Below are 10,466 nucleotides of genomic sequence, written 5' to 3' on the forward strand. Positions count from 1 at the left end.
GTATACGTATTTTGTGGGTAGTTAAATCTAAATGCCACCCATATAGCCATCGGGATGACATTCTTATACTGCCTACGGTGACCGAACCCGCTATAAACGTAAATTTAAATACACATAGGCACTGATCATTTGCAATTTGATTTTCTATGTCTGTTTGATTTCATTGTATAAATTGAGCAAATATGTTTATCATCAGTTTTAACAAATGTGTGTTGCATCGTCGTTTGTTTTTTGTTCACTTCAGTGTTTTATTGTCGAAATGTACTTTATTGTATTGTTTATTTGCGAAATCCTCTGTCATAAATGTTCTTGCAATTATTTGTACTGTACTCCTGTCATATAATGGTGTCATTTTAGTGATATATTTAACATTGCCATAGAAGTGCGAGGTTTGGCTAGCCACAAAACCTTGTTCAACCCACCAATATTTTTCTTAAAATGTCCTGTCCCAAGTCAGGAAAATGACCATTGTTATAATATAGTTTGTTTCTGTGTGTGTTACATTTTAATGCTGTGTTTCTGTTGTGTCGAAGTTCTCCTCTTATATTTGATGGATTTCCTCAGTTTAAGTTTGTAACCCGGATTTGTTTTTTCTCAATCGATTTATGAATTTCGAACAGCTGTATACTACTGTTGCCTTTATTTTCATCATTTGAACATTTGAACCTGTATAAGTACGAGTTGCAGCAAACAAAAAGTTTGCAGGAACACAGAACTTAATGTTTGCAGATGGTTGCCGCTAGCTGCAAACTTCCGGCAAACATTGCAGCTTTTTGCTGCAAGCTTGCCGCAAGTTTGCAGAAACATCGATGTTTGCCGTAAGATTGCCAGAAAGTTTAAGATAACAAAGAATATTTGCCGCAAGATTGCCGAAAACTTTGACCATTCTATACGTTTGCCGCAAGATTGCCGAAAACTTTGACCATTCTTTATGTTCACCAGAACATTGCAAGAATTGCACAATACTGACAGAGCATGCCCAGTTGGCACTTCCTGGAAGCTATCAATTTGAATTTGTGGCTAGGTCATGTTGGTTGTGTTTGGAAAATGCATTTCACATATAAGAGATCAAGGAGGCATTTTGGTTCATTAATATAGGATATTCAGTATGTAATTTTGTAAGCACCAATAATTCATAGAACTGCATGTTTTAATAAAATAATTAATGACATATAATTAAGTAAGCAACTATATATACATGTTTGTGTGTTTGAAAAACATTAGCTATTGTAAGTTTGAATAACTGATGTACTGTACCATGTTTATCAAAATTGAGTTTAATTCTGTAATGCAATTATTACCCAGCTATATACTCAATACACATTTGAGATTTATCCTTTTCCATTTCTTAATACAAGTATATGATGTTATTTGAGAATGACCCCTGCTCGCTTTTTCAAAACTAAAATGCATGTATGTTTTTCCTTCAATCTCATAAGTTTGCAAGAACTCGTTCAATGACTGTTTATATACAGGCAGAAATTGGCTTTGTAGAAATATTGCTGTGTATTTTGAAAAGATAAACTGAATGTGTCTACACCATGACATTCATATATGTGTAGTTTCTGCGAGTTTGCCGCAAGTTTGCAACAAACAATTGCCGAAAGCTTGCGGCAAATCTAATTTGCATAATTATGTTTGCAGGATTCTTGCCGCAACCTTCATTTGCATGGTAAAATGGTTGCGGCAATGTTTGCTGCAAATGTTTGCCGAGGGGCTTATTTTTCGGTAAGGGTTGTTCATGTGTAACCCCATATTTAACTACAGGTTAAATAGAAGATGACATGAATTCGAATAAAGAAATAATAAGGTCGCATTATTCACTTGCAAATGGATTAAATCCGCAGCGGTGTTTTTTGGCTAAAATTGACAAAATGTAATCAAAATGACTGCTTAACGAATGACCAGTACACTATTCCACTTTTATGATAAAAAAAATCATATTTTATTATATCTTACTAAATGCACCTTTACAGATTTACTAAAGTAAAATTTCCCAGCCGAACGCATATAACTTGGCAACCTATTTAAATTTATGACCGGTTATATTTATTGAAGTATTGAACACAGTCAAAAGACACCCATACTTGTATAGATCCGACTATAGAATGAATGAAGCCCATGCGATCAAATGACTCTCGTGTTTGTATTCCATGACCTATAACATTATCGTTAAGTCACAAAGGGAACAAGAAATTATTGTAAAAAGTAAATTAACAAAAATACTGAACTTCGAGTTAAATTCTAAAAAATCCCTAAGCAAATGGCAAAATCAAAAGCTCAAACACATCAAACGAATGGATAATAACCGTCATAGTCCAGACTTGATACAGCCATTGCATCATAAGTTTAAAAAAAAAGACACCCATATCATCATGTCCAACTTGCAGGAAGGATAAGTCAATGTTGCTAAATGGCTAGAAAATCACCGAGTTGGATTTCATGAAATATAACATTCACTTCACATGGAGTACATAGAACTTCTTTTTTCTAAGGGATAAACAACCTTAAAAGATATATATAACTTTGACCTATTTACATTAGATTTAACCAATTTAAAACAATTCCTTGTCTATTGATATAAACTCGTCCGTTCCGGAAGAATGGCGATTTTATAAAGGTAGAAATAACCCTTTTTGATCTCATGAAATAACCGTGTTTACAAACACAGTTAAAAAGCCGATGGCTAATTTATTATAAATTCACAGTAAATGAAATGGAAAAACGGTTTCCTGCAATTTTTGGAATAATTACATTGGTTTTATTGTGTGCTGGAGCTTTCTCTCCCTGGTGGTTTGCCTTTGACACTGCTGAAGTACGTGCTAAAATGAGTGGAGAACGCCATCATTCTTCAGACAGTATAATTGAAGTACATATGGGATTATTTTATTGTGTTGCTATAGGGGAAGATTTTAGAAAACTTGTGGGGTATGGAGATTTTATTGGATCCAACGCTATAAGTATGTACTTTTGTTATTATATTGGTTGGATAAAAGCATTCATGACTATATTTATTTTTATAAATTATGTACGGGGAATACAAATGAGACATGAACTAAACAAAAAAATCAATCAAAATAATCATAAGCATCTACACGTAACTTTTTGCATGACATGAATTCATGTATTTTAATTTTATCCCATTGAAAAACGCAGTGTGCTTATGCAGACATTGATTGGGAATTTATTTGTAATCAAATGTGTAATATAGAAGTACAGAAATAATTAGTTCATAAATGTACAAAGAGATCCGTACTAACAGTATAATTCTACCAACCTGTTCAATTCATATAATTTGCGTAATATAAAATTCAAATTTAGCATTAAATATAAAATCTTTTAACATTGATGATAATGATAGAATGGTATTTTAAGTAAAACAGCAAATTAAAACAATTTATGTATTCTGTAATTTGTTGGGCTCTTTTTCTTTATTCTTTATACTTTTGCGAAATATTTCTAATCTTTATTTTTTTTCGCTGTTGCCATGGATACACCAAAGAGGAATACATTTAACCATTCAACTACTAGATATTAGTTCTATGGGGAAAAAACCCACTGATTACATACATATGCACACGATATGACACAAACAGCAGGCTTGATTTGAAAGCAAGGAAAAAGGGACAGTAAACTTTATGTATTTTGCTATCTAACTAAAAGAGCAGTACATGTAAAACTATAACATATTAGCGTCGTTCACTCTTAGAAAGTTTTTATAACTAATAGGACCTCTTTGTTGCGCTTATGCACGTCTCTCATACTTTTGATTTGGATTTTGGATTAGGGACTACGGTTTGAATTTTCCTCGAAGTTCAGTTTTTTTTTTTAATGATTTTGTTTCATGCTGCCTACACAGTGGTCCCCGTTTCATCCACATCCTCACCTAGATTTCTCTGCGCCCGTTGATGTCTATGCCTTCTTGTTGGTCTTCTGTGCTCAATTCAAGCTCCGTTACAGCTATTACCCTGTCTCTCTGAACTCTAACCACCTTGCCCACTAATCAAACTGCTTTATTTCTATGTAGATATTTACTGAGAACTTCGTTGTTGTACTGAATCTAACCAAATAAACGATAGTGTGTTATGGGACACAGATAATGCACAAGCTTGCATGTAACATTATATAAGACATTTCTAAGAACGGCGAATATGACGTTACCCAAATTCGCACTCGATCTGTGTTTGATGGTAATAAGCATTGTGTATACGTTTCATAAAATTTGGGTAAGACAAAATAAGATTAGAGAACGGAAACTAATTGTGTTGACGTACATACGTTCTTACGGACAGACAATGGTATCATTTGTAAATGCCCTCTCCGGTGTAGCGGGTCATAAAAAAATAATCAGACGTTTCTATTATTAAATTGTACATACCGGATCAATTCCCGACTATCCCTACAACCCCTATACGATTAGGTCGAGCAGGTCTAGTTGAGATCAGGTTGAAATTTTAGTTCATTTCGTCTAGCTAGTCGAGTAAAGATAGTGTAACGATCGCGAATTGGTCGCAATTATCGAATATGTATTCAATTTGTGGTCGTGATGGAGTCGTGAAAGGGCGAGTTAAGGTCGTGTACAGTCTGATAGCAGTCGGGTATAAGTCGTAAACAGGCCCGATGAAGAATTTGGTAATGCTTGATCTCGATCGTGGAAACTTGAACAATCGGGATCATCGAGTTGATCTGATCGGCAGTGTGAACCTAACTTTAACGAGTAACAGAAACTGTGTCTATTACAAAACACAGGCACGCGTGTTTTATTATAATTTACAATCATCTTTGTATTATGATTAACATAAACTTCTCTAATTTGTAGCTATTGGTTTGCTTGAATACCAGGTAGAAGTTATCCTGGGAATAGTCCTAAGTTTGATATCAGTCATACTGACTTTTACATACAAAAAAGAAGGAACAAAAAGTGTTTTGGTTGCTATATTCATAATGTACATCATAGCAGGTCAGTAGTTAGTGTTTTGTCACAAAAGGGGGGGGGGGTGTCGAATGTGTTTGAAGAATATAAAAAAGACCACAACATTAGGTTGATTTCTGAAAAATATATTCAACAGCAGTGTATCCCAAACTCTTGTCTTACAGACAAAAAAAATCATTCGGTCAGACAGAATTATTAATATTGTTTGGTTGAATTTATAGTAAAAAAGTCAAAATTCTTTTCGGTGAGACAAACCCTAAAGTATATAGATGTTGGCAAGCTAATACAGATTTGTCCTTGATCAATTCATAAAATGTCATTTGGTAAGCGCTGTTCGGTGTAAAATTTTGACAAAACATGCAAAATTAGCACTTATTACCAACAGCAATAATATTTTAGGTAGGCGATATAAATTCTTTTCTATTCAAGTTACAGTTGGATTTTACAATTTTACAATTTTATATTGTGAGTGAAACACACACCGGTTAAATATTTTAGTAAAAAGTATGTTTAAACCGTGAGCAGGTAGTGCTACCTGTGTGAAGGAGCGTCACCTGTTTCAATACAATTCTGTATTATGTTTTTTTCTCGATACTTTTAAAGAATCTTTAAAAGAGGACAATAAAATTGGTCTTGGTCTGTTTATTTTCTACTTCCTCCTTAGCGTAATTTTCCACATTCTTAATGACTGTTTCTCCATTTTTTTTAATTAACTGACAAAGGTATTGAAGCTTAAGATTTACGTTCATATACAGTTTTTAAAAGGCCTGATGGGACCAAACCATTCTATTTTACAGCAGAGAAAAACATAGTATAGGAGATTCTTACTCTGTTTAATTCTGTTTTCTATTTATTTTTGAATGTGCACACTTTTTTTACATCCGAACTATGCAGATTTATTGAGGGTTTTATGATTTACACATTTTTTATTAACGTTCGTTTCTACGCCTGTCCATCACATAATTTAATAAAGTCGAAACTAAAACGATTGAAAAAGAAAATCAAGTGAAAAACAGTAGGTAGTAAAAATGAATGGAAGTGTCTTAACTCTGTCGAATTAAAGTTTACATTGCTTTATTATAGATGCATGCATTGACAAGAAAAAATTGTTAAAAAGTCCACAAAAATACTGCAAGATATCGGATAAACAAAACTTAACTTTTATGAGCGAGAAATGATACCAAACCTGATTCAATAGTAAAAGAAAATCAGCAGACAGTTGATGCAATGCATGCATCATTAAATTAAAGAGATCGGTATAAAAATTAGTGTGCATGGTTTTCTTATAAACTTCGATGTATTCATTTTCGTGGTGTAAGGAAAACTTGCATATAGTTACGATACTGTTGTCAGGTCATTGAAGATTGCATATTTTGGCGTTAATATTGATTCACTTATAGGGTCTTTGCATCGGAACTAAACACATTTATTCAAAAACCAGTTGTTGGCATGACACGGATTATGTTCTTCTCATATATGTTATGATGGTATGATACTAAACCCCTAACGGGAAGGATTGTGCCTGATGTTCATATGATGAAATCATAATCTTTCCGTCAATTTAATTGAAGTCTGGAGCTGGCATGTCAGTTAACTGCAAGTAGTCTGTTGTTATTTATGTTTTATTGTCATTTTGTTTATTTTCTTTGGTTACATCTTCTGACATCAGACTCGGACTTCTCTTGAACTGAATTTTAATGTACGTATTGTTATGCGTTTACTTTTCTACATTGGCTAGAGGTATACGGGGAGGGATGAGATCTCACAAACATGTTTAACCCCGCCGCATTTTTGTGCCTGTCCCAAGTCAGGAGCCTCTGGCCTTTGTTAGTCTTGTATTATTTTAATTTAGTATATATTTGTTTAGGGGCCAGCTGAAGGACGCCTCCTGGTGCGGGAATTTCTCGCTACATTGAAGACCTGTTGGTGACCTTCTGCTGTTGTTTTTTTTCTATGGTCGGGTTGTTGTCTCTTTGGCACATTCCCCATTTCCATTCTCAATTTTATTGCATATTCGTGGATATTGAATTCGTGGTTTTGCATACATTCCTTAATAAATTTTGTAATTCGTTGAACATTCAAATTCGTGGTTCCCCCGTTTCCACGGAATCCACGAAAATTGGAATCCAACGAATATTAATGAATCCACAGTATTAGATTCAACCTTTATCTCAAAAATATTGTATTTCACTCAAGCAGTTGATACCAATTTGCAATTGGTCATGAATGGCTCGAAGTTCTGGCTGTGAAGTTTAATGACAACGACTCTTAAGCGATTTGTTAACATTCCTCACATAGAAAGATAAGGACGAGTATTTCATGGTTGTTGACAGTGTTTAAATTAATTACCCTTGTATTTGGTAAAACTTGAATTTTGACTTTTGAGAGTAATAAGAATACAAAAACAAATGTAGTTGATTACTGCCACAACTGTAAAAATCAGTATACAATATTTGTCAAACATGCTAGGAATAAAATATGAACTTATTAAAATGTCACTCTTATTTGATTTAATTTTCATTCTCCAGCATCTTATAGTATAATTGCAGGAAAAGCATTGTTTACCGTAAACAAGTGCATCTTCAAAGGGTTCATCTCTTTTTCAGGAATATCTACATTTTTAGCAGTCGGGCGTTGGCTTACCCGCATGATACATGTATCTTTTCATATGCACTCACTCATACCCATGGGCGTCCCATACTCTTTGATTTTAAGTGGTGTTGGAGCCTTTTTTTGTGGGATCATAATGATATATGTTAGCCGCATGTACTGCCAGCACACCGCTGCTAGACCAGCCCAAGGGGGTCAGGTGTATTCTGGTGTTGCAATGACCGAATATCCACAAACACAGCCGTATACAGAAGGGCCGCTGCCATATGGACAAGGGCTTCCGCCATATCGACAAGACCCACCGCCATATCGACAAGACCAGGAGAAACATAGAATCGTATAGAACTATGGTAATTGTGGTAGCGTACCTCGTAAAGAATAATAACAAAAATGATTTGTGCGTCAACCAATCAATGCAATTTGTATATGAAAATATAAAATGACGATTGATAAGTTAACTTATACCAATACTGCTATTATAAAATTTAATGTACATTTTATATATGATATTCAAAAGCACACACGTATAAACTTAAAAGAAAATAAATGGTATGAAAAATGCATTCGTTGGTTGGCCTCTGTAATTGCATCAATATCATGCAATTTGCGCAAGTTGCATGCAGTTTCAGTTGGTCGGTATACATGTGAGGTTGTCACTTTCTTTGTCGTGTGCAGTAATAAAGCGATAATAGGATCCGAAGTTTACAATACTGTACGGTTGTTCAATGATTGATTGGTTATAGCTTGCATTATTTCCAGTGACAATTATTTCATGTATATTATGGACGAGAAAAATATAACTTTCATTTGAAAAACATTAAACAATTACATTACATTTCAAGTATCCATAATTTGATAAGCAGACAACAATCGTAATGCACTTCAATATGAAATTTCATTTTCGTATTAAGTACAACAGTTATTGATGTACTTGCTGTCGTCGATAATATTAAAGCATTGTATAGAAGAACGAACAAAAGCCAGATGAAGGTCTTATTGTCAAGTTGTACTATAAAAAAGTAATTAAAAGAATCAAATTCTTCTTTTTATAATGTCACAGGTTTGTCAAAGCGTTGATTGTTCGTGCAAGCAATATAAAATGTGCTTCTATAAAGACGTCCCGCAGTGGCGCATCCAATATTTAAAAAAAAGAGGGGGCACCTTTTAAAAAATGTAAAAATTCAAGTACATTAAATTTGTCAAATATTCGTCCGCTGGTTGTTTAGCCGTAAAACAGACATTTAAATTAAAGTAAGTATCTCTGTTCATCGCTGACATTAGCATTAGAGACCTGAAGAAGAACAGCAGCAGCCATGTCATGAAGAGTGGATTGGCCTTTACCAAGAAGAAAATCAGGTTTCTTTAAAACTTAAAGATCTGATCAAAAGTGAAAAACATCAAGGACACAATATAATCTTGTAGAAGTTTCTAAGAATAAAATTGAGAAGGGAAATTGGGAATGTGTCAAAGAGACAACAACTGGAACAAAGAGCAGAGAACAGCTGAAGGCATACATGGGTATTCAACACAGCGAAAGAAATGCTTCAGCAGGCCCCCTAAACGAAAAAAGTTCAGTTACGTCATACTAAACTCCTAAACATAAAAATGAACTAAATTTAAAAATCATACAACACTACTCACAAAGGCCAGAGGCACCTGACTTTGAACAGACTCAAAAATGCGGCGCGGTTAAACATGTTTTGTGAGATCTCAACCCTTCCGTTTACCTCTAGCCTTTATTCAAAAAACAACATAATAATAGTAAGGGAAATTACTAAGACATTCGTTTTCTTATTCTAAGTACAATTTAGTCTAGTATATATTTCTCAAAGGTTTCAATCATTTTTATATTAAAACAAACCGGGCTACAAGAATCATGACTAGTCTAGTGATTGATACAGAAACTTTCGATAGTATTGTAACTAAGAATACTGTTTAAAAAGGAAACGTCTAGTATTTATCACTGTGAAACGTATGGTGCATTTGTACGGTAAGCATGTTCTTCTGTTATACTAGTTTATAATTAACTTATGTTAAAAATACATATATCAAAGGCTGAATGAACATCCCAACTGCACTAAAATAAAAAAGTTGATTGTATAATTATTCAATTAGAGTTCTTTTATTTGTCATTCTAGTCCAGACTTTGTTTTCCTTCTTTACCTTAGGGCATTTCTGGTGCAATATTTAACTTAAGAATTTTGTTCACTCACTTACAATAGTGAGCATAATTTTTGGTTAAGTATTTTTGGTAGTAATTTTGGGAGACATAGTGGCTGTTTGTCATGTCTATGAGAGAACATTGTGAAATTCCACCAGATTTTCCTTCTGAAGGAACTGTTAAAGTTAAATGCAAATACTGTCATGTGCTCATATCTGGGAATGCCCAAACAACATCAAATTTTCCAACTCACATTAAGGTATGTTACCTAACTTTTAAAACTTAGTAATTTAGTAATTTTAAAATAAAATTTGATTCTCTATAGATGTAAGAAGATGTGGTATGAGTGCTAATGAGATTTTGTTATTCAATTTGAATATTTGTTGGAGATTTATTTGACATAAACTTTAAAAAGATAACATTCGATTCATCATAACATTAAGATAAAAATAAGAAGTCAATGACACAATATACAATACGTAACTTCATGCATGCTACTTTGACACTAAACATATTTATTTATAATTGTTAATAAATTTAAATAAGAGAATAAAGAAATTTAATTTAACTATATTCTTTTCTTTTAATACTAGTACTGGTCAATTAATTAAAGATTTAAATTAATGACAGGAAGACTCTGTTTTTATTTCAATTATTCTTACTGATTAAGTGTCAGATCTACATTAAATTGCCCTAGGTTACATGTTTTACTCTATGTGTAAAGACTTTTTTATTTATTTTTTCAGAGAAATCATCATAATG

At 33.4% G+C, this 10,466-nt stretch overlaps 1 long non-coding RNA gene across 1 annotated transcript; it reads left to right on the forward strand.

Moving 5' to 3' along the window:
- Window positions 1-2,665: 2,665 nt before the first annotated feature.
- Window positions 2,666-7,720, forward strand: LOC143042052 (uncharacterized). Its single transcript, XR_012967871.1, has 3 exons — window positions 2,666-2,960; window positions 4,820-4,960; window positions 7,540-7,720. It is a non-coding gene; the product is annotated as an uncharacterized LOC143042052 (long non-coding RNA).
- The last annotated feature ends 2,746 nt before the right edge of the window (window positions 7,721-10,466 follow it).

This window comes from Mytilus galloprovincialis, chromosome 8 (assembly GCF_965363235.1).
Source record: "Mytilus galloprovincialis chromosome 8, xbMytGall1.hap1.1, whole genome shotgun sequence".
NCBI lineage: Eukaryota > Metazoa > Mollusca > Bivalvia > Mytilida > Mytilidae > Mytilus > Mytilus galloprovincialis.